Source organism: Oryctolagus cuniculus, chromosome 9, assembly GCF_964237555.1.
Source record: "Oryctolagus cuniculus chromosome 9, mOryCun1.1, whole genome shotgun sequence".
In the NCBI taxonomy this organism is placed as follows: domain Eukaryota; kingdom Metazoa; phylum Chordata; class Mammalia; order Lagomorpha; family Leporidae; genus Oryctolagus; species Oryctolagus cuniculus.
Genome location: NC_091440.1, coordinates 120,751,972 through 120,760,705, shown reverse-complemented (window position 1 = coordinate 120,760,705; position 8,734 = coordinate 120,751,972).

Genomic DNA, 8,734 nt, shown 5'->3' with positions numbered 1-8,734 from the left:
TAACTTCCATTCACCATAGCTAAGATACGGAATCAATCCTATAGTTTACCTAGTGTCTATGCTTTTGTTGGTGTCTTAGATCCCCTTTTGATATATAAGGATTTCAATCACAATAATCAGTAATAATCTGTTGTTCAAAGATAAATCTTTGAAAGCATTTTTTTTTAGGTTTTTTTTTTAATCTGAAAGTGTTGCAGAGAGAGAGAGAGAGAGAGAAAGAGAGAGAATCTTCCATCTGCTGGTTTGCTCCCCAAATGGCCACAATGGCCAGGGATGGGACAGGCCAAAGCCAGGAACTGTGAGCCCCCTACAGGTATCGCATGTGGGTATACGGGTCCAAGGACCTGAGCCATCCTCAGCCTCCCAGGCAGAGCAGCAGGGAGCTGGTTCAGAAGTGACATTTGCCTATATTACCTTTTTTGAATGAATACATAATTAAATGTATTTGGGACTTAAAGTACTTCATGAAATAAATTTTATAAAATAAATAGTTTAGTTTAAAACTATGTCAGAATGTAAATTATAATTCTTTGTTACTATCATTAATATAAGTATTATTCAAATACTATATGTTAGTGATTCTAAGTGGCAAATTTTTTCAAGTATTTAATATCTCCAAAACAAGGACGCATTTCCCATTGTGGTGACAAGAAAATCATATCTTAGTTTATTTTTAAGTTGTATTTATTTATTTGAAAGACAGAGTGACACAAAGAGAAAGGGAGACAGAGAACGATCTTCTGTCTGCTGGTTTACTCCCCAAGTGGCTGGGGCTGGTCCAAGCTGAAGCCGGGAGTCCAGCACTTCATCCAGGTCTCCCACACGGGAGGCACCCAAACACGTCTTTCACTGCTTTCCCAGGTGCATTAGCAGGCAACTGGGTTAGAAGTGAAGCAGGCAGAACTTCAAACAGGCTCTAATATGGGATTCTGGCATTTCAGGTGGAGGCTTAACCTGCTATACCACAATGCCAGCCCCATATCTTCCTTGAATTGACAATGGGTTTTATTGTTATTGTCATTGTTGGTTTGGCTGGTTGGTTGTTGTTATTGTTTTATTTGAGAGCCAGAGAGAGAGAGAGAGAGAGCGAGAGCGAGCTCCCATCTATCGTTTCACTCCCTCAAATATCAGCCATGGCATGGGAGAGCCAGAAGCTCAGTCAAGCTCTCCCATGTGAGTGATGGAACTCATGTACCAGTGACATCACTGCCGCCTCCCAGGGCGTGCATTAGCAGGAAGCTGGAATTGGGAGCCAGAGCCAGGAGTTGAACCCTGGTACTCCAAAGTCAGGGTAGCTAGGCCAAACATGTGCCACTGCTTGGCAATGTTTTTGCTTTCTTAATGATGCACAAATCAACAGTAAGCTTAATAGCGGCACTCTGGGTTCTAGTCCCGGTTGGGGTACCGGATTCTGTCCCGGTTGCTCCTCTTCCAGGCCAGCTCTCTGCTGTGGCCTGGGAGGGCAGTGGAGGATGGCCCAAGTGCTTGGGCCCTGCACCTGCATGGGAGACCAGGAGGAAGCACCTGGCTCCTGGCTTCGGATTGACGAAGCACCGTGGTGGCCATTTGGGGAGTGAACCAACGGAAGGAAGACCTTTCTCTCTGTCTTTCTCCTCTCACTAAATCTGCCAGTCAAAAAGAAAGAAAGAAAGAAAGAAAGAAAGAAAGAAAGAAAGAAAGAAAGAAAGAAAGAAAGAAAGAAAGAAAATAAATGATGGAGTCCTAGATTTCACGAAGGTATTTGTCTAGAATGCTTCTTTTAATGAAATCTTTGTGTATTAAAGAATACCTAATAACCCAGGTATTTCCCTTGAAGCATCTCAAATTCCTAAGTTTCATATATGACGTATCAGGTCTGCTCACCTGGGCTATTTCTTCAGCCTCCTGTCTGGATGTCCATTCTTTAAACCAAAGATAGGACCATACAGTCCTGCTGCTTTACAAATGGTTATGCCCTAATGGCCGCCTCAGACTCAGGGGTTTGGGGAAGTGAGAATTGGCTGCTACCGGGTGCAGGTTTCTTTTGGGCATGACAAAAATGCTCAAAAATCAACTTTGAAGATGGTTGCCCAGCTCTATAGAGAGGAAACCACTGAATCCAACACTTCAAGTGGCAAATTGGTATTTGAATTACATCTCAATACAGCTGTTTTATACACACACGCTTGAAGGGTCTTCAAAAAGTCCATGGAAAATGCACATTATAAGACTGTTGTGGGATCCCTTAAGATACTGGCTGGCATCCAGTCCTGGCTGCTCTGCTTCCAATCTGGCTCCCCATGAATGCACCTGGGAAGGCAGTAGATGGTGGCCCAAGTATTCATGGTCCTGCCACCCACCTGGGAGACCCAGATGAGGTTCTGGTCTCCTGGCTTCCCGTTGTGGCAATTTTAGGGAATAAACCAGTGAATCAAGGATCTCTTAATTTCTATCAATATGCATTTCAAACAAATAAAAATAAAACAGAAAAACCAAAAATGCATAGTATGAAAAACCTATGCATAAATTTCAAAATATTTTGCACTCAAAAAACTCATCTTTTAGTTCCATTTTCTGCGAACTTCCTGAAATCATCTTGTATGTGTGTGTTTATGTATATACACATGTTTATGTGTGTCCAAATGCACATAAACATAAAATAGCAATTGCTATTCCCTAATACTTTCAGGATAACAAAGAAACTTTTTTGTAAAGACATCTCTATACATTTTTGCTTTTTTAAAAAAAGTATTCATTTTCAATTTATTTGAACAGAAAGAGACAAAGGGTGGGTGTGTGATAGGGGCAGTGCGGGAGAGAAGTAGAGGAGCTGGGACCCAAACCAGACATTGCAATATGGGATTCAGGCATCCCCAGCACAGCCTAACCACTGTGCCAAATGCCCCTTCTAATTTCATTTTGTGATGACCTACAAAGAAGGAAAAACTAGAGTACTGGGTAAGAGCTCAGAGACTGGTATAAAAGTAAACTATTTGAATGCCATGTACAAGTTGTAAGACCTTGGCCAAGTTATTTATCCTGTGCCTCGGTTTCCTTAGCAGAAGCAATAGCATCACCCTCCATACTGAATGAGAAGTAAGTTATACAACACACTCAGCAATGTATGGACTGAACTGTGTCTGCCAAAATGCACATGCCAAGCCCTGTCTCCTAAAGTCACTTCTGATCCAGCTCCCTGACAATGTGCCTGGGAAAGCAGCAGAAGATGGTCCAGATACGTGAGCCCCTGCACCCACATGAGAGACCTGGAAGAAGCTGCTGGTTCCTGGCTTCAGCCTGGCCCAGCTCTGAACTTTGCAGACATCTGGGGAGTGAAAGTACAAGTGGAAAGTCTATCTCTCTGTCTTTTCCTCTCTCTCTCTCTGTAGCTCTGCATTTCAAATAAATAAATCCTTTTTTTTTTTAAGAAAGAAAAGATTGTCACTACGGCACAATATAGTCAAATTTTCAAAGGTAAAACATAAAGAAACGCTTCTAAAACATTCTGGGGAGAAATGTCAGATTACCTTCAAAGGGTTTCCAAGCAGATTGACAACTGATTTCTCACCAGAAACCCTACAGGCAAGGTATGAATGGAGAGGCATAGGTCAAGTCCTAAAAGAAAAACTGTCAGTCCAGAATACTGTACTTCATTTGTAAATGAAGTGAAAGAAACAGCATCCAAAACAAGTGGAAATTGAAAGAATATGTTACCACTCATCCAGTCTTACAAAGGATGCTTAAAGATGTGCTACACACAGAAACAGAGAAAGATGGTCATCATTATAAAAGAATGTGAAGTCAGAAAAACTCCTAGTAAAAGTACAAAGGAAATCCAAAGTAAACAATAGGAATATTTCTGGGAAAATGGCAGAATCAAGTCATTACTTATTAATAATGAATGTAACTGGCCTAGATTTTCCAATTAAAAGATACAGAAGACAGCTTATCAGAACTTATGAAATACAGCAAAAAAAAAAAAGTGTTAAGGGGAAAGTTTATAGTAATTAGTGCCTTCGTTGAGAAATTGGAAAGGCACCAAATAAATGAACTATCAATGCATCTCAAGGACCTAGAAAAACAACAGCAAACCAAACTCAAAATTAGTAGGAGAAAAGAAATAATTTAAATTACAGAAGAAATAAACAAAATTGAAACAAAAAATACAAAAGATTAGTGAAACGAAGAGCTGCTTTTTTGAAAAAATAAACAAAACTGACACACCAGTGGCCCAACTAACAAAAAAAAATGGGGGAGATAACCCAAATCAATACAATTAGGGATGAAAAAGGGAAGGAAACAACAGATGATACAGAAACAAAAAGAATCATCAGAAACTACTACAAAGAGCTGTATGCCAACAAATCGGATAACCTAGAAGAAAGGTAGATACCTAGATGCATACAACTATCAAAATTGAACCATGAAGACACAGAACACCTAAACAGACCAATAACCAAGACAGAAATCCAATCAGTAATAAAGACCCTCCCAACAAAGAAAAGCCCAGAACCTGATGGCTTCACTGCTGAATTCTACCAGAAACACTCGTCAAAGTGAAGAAGCAACTGACAGAATGGGAGAAAATATTTGCAAACTATGCAACTGACAAAAGATTAATAATCAGAATATATGAAAGAGCTCAAGAAACCCACCACCCATAAAGCAAAAAACCCAGTTAAGAAATGGGCAAAGGGCTTACACAGGCATTTTTCAAACGAAATCCAAATGGCCAACAGACACATAAAAAAGTGCTCAGGATTGCTAGCTGTCAGAGAAATGGAAATCACAACCACAATGAGGTTACACCTCATTCCACTTGGAATGGCTTTCATACAGAAATCAACAAACAACAAATGCTGGTGAGGATGTGTGGGAAATCTGAATGTAGACCTACCATATGATCTAGCCATCCCACTACTGGGAATTTACCCAAGGGAAATGAAAGCAGCATATGAAAGAATTATCTGTACCCCCATATTTACAGTAGCTCAATTCACAAATAGCTGGGGCCAGCACTGTAGCCCAGCAGGTTAATCCTCTGCCTGTGGTGCTGGTATCTCATATGGGCACCAGTTCTAGTCCTGGCTGTTCCTCTTTCAATCCAGCTCTATGCTATGGCCTGGGAAAGCAGTAGAAGATGGCCCAAGTGCTTGGGCCCCGGCACCCATGTGGGAGACCTAGAAGAAGCTCCTGGCTCCTGGCTTCTGGCTTTGGATCAACCCAACTCTGGTCATTGAGGCCATCTGGAGAGTGAACCAGTGGATGGATGACCTTTCTGTCTCTCTCACTGTAACTCTACCTCTCAAGTAAATAAATAAACTATTTTAAAAAATAAAAAAAAAATTCACAATAGCTAAGATATGGAATCAACCTAAATGTCCATCAATTAGAAATTATGGGATATTACAATACAGATTATTACACAGTGATAAAAAATGAAATCCTGTTGTTTGCAATGAAATGGATGCAACTGGAAAACATCATACTTATTGAAATAAGCCAGTCACCAAAGGACAAATACCATATATTCTTTATGATCTTAGTAAAAAAAAAATAAGAATGGGAGTAAAAGAGAAAGGAATAAGAAGGGTGGGAGGGTGGGTATGGTGGGGAGAATCACTATGTTCCTCAAGTTGTGTTTATAAAATGCATGAAATTTGATTACATTAAGTAAGAGGTTTCTGGGAGAAAAATACAGAGGATACAGAATGGTTGAATGGGTTAAAAACAAGACTCATCTATTTGCTTCCTACATGAAACATACCTCACCAAGGAAGATACACCTAGACTGACAGTGAAAGGATGGAAAAAGATATTAGCAAAAACAAGCAGGGGTAGCCATCATATCAGTCACAGTGGGCCGGCGCCACAGCTCACTTGGCTAATCCTCCACTTGCAGCGCTGGGACTCCAGGTTCTAGATCCAGTTGGGATGCCGGTCCTGTCCCGGTTGCCCCTCTTCCAGTCCAGCTCTCTGCTGTGGCCCAGGAAGGCAGTGGAGGATGGCCCAAGTGCTTGGGCCGTGCACCTGCATGGGAGACCAGGAGGAGCATCTGGCTCCTGGCTTCAGATCAGTGCAGCGCGCTGGCCGTTGCGGCCATTTGGGGGGTGAACCAATGGAAGGAAGACCTTTCTCTCTGTCTCTCTTGTCTCTCTCACTGTCTAACTCTGCCTGTCAAAAAAAAAAAAAAAATCAGTCATAGTAGACTTTAACACAAAAACTGTTAAAGGAGACAAAGAAGGGCATTATGTACTGATAAGGGGATCAATTCAACAGCAGGATGTGACTATATTAACTGAACATGCACCCAATGCCCAGACACCTGGCTATTTAAAACAAATACTAGTGGATCTAAAGGCAGACATAGACTCCAATAAAATTATAATGGCAGACTTCAACAACAAACTTTCATCAATGGACAGATCAAAAAAATCAACAGAGAAACAATAGAGGTAATCTACACTGTGGACCAAATGGAGGTAATCGATACCTACAGAACATTTCACGCCACAGCTGCAGTATACACATGGAACTTTGTCTAGGATAAACCATATGCTAGGCCAAAAGCAAGTCTCAACAAATTTAAAAAAACTGAAATCATTCCACACATATCTTTTGACCACAATGAAATGAAGCCAGAAATTAACAACCAAAGAAACCTAGAAAATACACGAACACATGGAGTCTGAATAACATGCTCCTGAATGAACAGTGGGTCATGAAAGATAGCAAAATGAAAATCAGAAAATCACTAGAAACGAATGAAGATGACAACGTAACATACCAAAACTCATGAGATAGAACAAAAGTGGTGTTAAAAGGGAAGTTTATACCAATTAGTGCCTATATCAAAAAATGGAAAGGGCATCAAATAAATGATCTAAAAATCTCAAGGACCTTGAAACACAAGAATAAACAAAATTTCAAATTAGAGAAGATATAAGCAAAATTGAACCCCCTCAAAAAAAAAAAAAAAAACACAAAAGATCAGTGAAATGAAGAGCTGGTTTTTTTTTTTGAAAAAGTAAACAAAATTGGTATACTATTGGCTTAACTAACCAAAAAAAAAAGGGGGGGGGAGAATCCCAAATTAATATAATCAGAGATGAAAAAGAAGATGTTACAATAGATAACACAGAAATGAAAAGAATCGAGAGTTTTTCACGAACAGCTATATGCCAATAAATTATAAAATCTAGAAGAAATAGGCAGATTTCTGGACATATACAATCTACCAAATATATTCACTAAGACTTAGAATACGCAAATAGACCAGTAACAAAGACAGAGATTAAATCAGTAATAAAGACCCTTTCAACAAAGAAAAGTCCAGGACCAGATGGCTTCACTGCTGAATTCTACCAGACTTTTAAAGTAGAGCTCACTCCAATTCTTCTCAAACCATTTAAAACAGTTGAAAGGGAGGGAATTGGGGCCAGTGCTGTGCTATAGAACTGCAAGCCTCGGTCTGTAGTGCTGACATCCCAAGTGGGTACCAGTTCAAGTACCAGATGCTGCATTGCCAATCCAGCTCCCTGCTACAGTGCCAGGCAAAGCAGCAGAAGATGGTCCAAGTGCTTGGGCTCCTACACTCATGTGGGAGACCCAGACGAAGCTCCTGGCTCATGGCTTCATCCTGGCCCAATTCCGGCTGTTGTGGCCATATGGGGAATGAACCAGTGGATGTAAGATCTTTCTCTGTCTCTCTTTCTCTGTCCTTCTCTCTCTGTATCTCTGCATTTCAAATAAGTAAAAGAAATAAATCTTAAAGAAATGGAGGGAATCCTCCCAAACTCCTATGAGGCCAATGTTACTTTAATTCCAAAACCAGAGAAAGCTACAACAAAGAGAACCAAAGACCAATATCCCTGATGAACATAGTTGCTAAAATCCTCAAAAAGCAAAGCAAAACAAAACAACAACAACAACAACAACAAAAAACAAAAAAAAACTAGCTAACGGAATTCAACAACACATCAGAAAGATTATTCACCTGGACCAAGTCTGATTTATCCCTGGTATGCACAGATGGTTCAACATCTGCAAATCAATAAATGTGATACATCACATTAAAAAACTGAAGAATAAAACCATATGATTATCTCAATTGTTGCAGAGAAAGCATTTGATAAAATACAACATCTTTCATGATAAAAACCTTAAGCAAATTGGGTATAGAAGGACTATTCCTCAATAAAATCAAAGCAATATATGACAATGCCACAGCCAGCATCATATTGATTAGGGAAAAGCTGGAAGCATTTTCACTAAGATCCAGAACCAGACAAGGGTGTCCATTTTCACCACTGCTATTCAATACAGCCCTCTAAGTTTTATTCAGAGCCATCAGGCAAGAAAAAGAAATCAAAGGGATACAACTTTGGAAGGAGGAAGTCGAACTATCCCTACCTGCAGATGACACAATAGTATATATAGGGGAACAAAAAGACTCCAATAAGAGACTACTGGAACTCATAAGAGTTGATGAAGTGGCAAGATATAAAAAACAACACACAAAAATCAATAGCCTTTGTATACAGACAATACCATGGCTGAGAAAGAACTTGTAAGAACAATCCCATTCACAATAGCCTCAAAAAATATAAATACCTTGGAATAAATTAAACAAGGATGTAAAAGATCTCTACGATTAAACTTACAAATCATTAAGGAAAGTAATAGGAGACATCAAAAATTTGGAAAATTTTTCCATGTTCATAGATTAAAATACAATGTAATCAAAATGTCCATA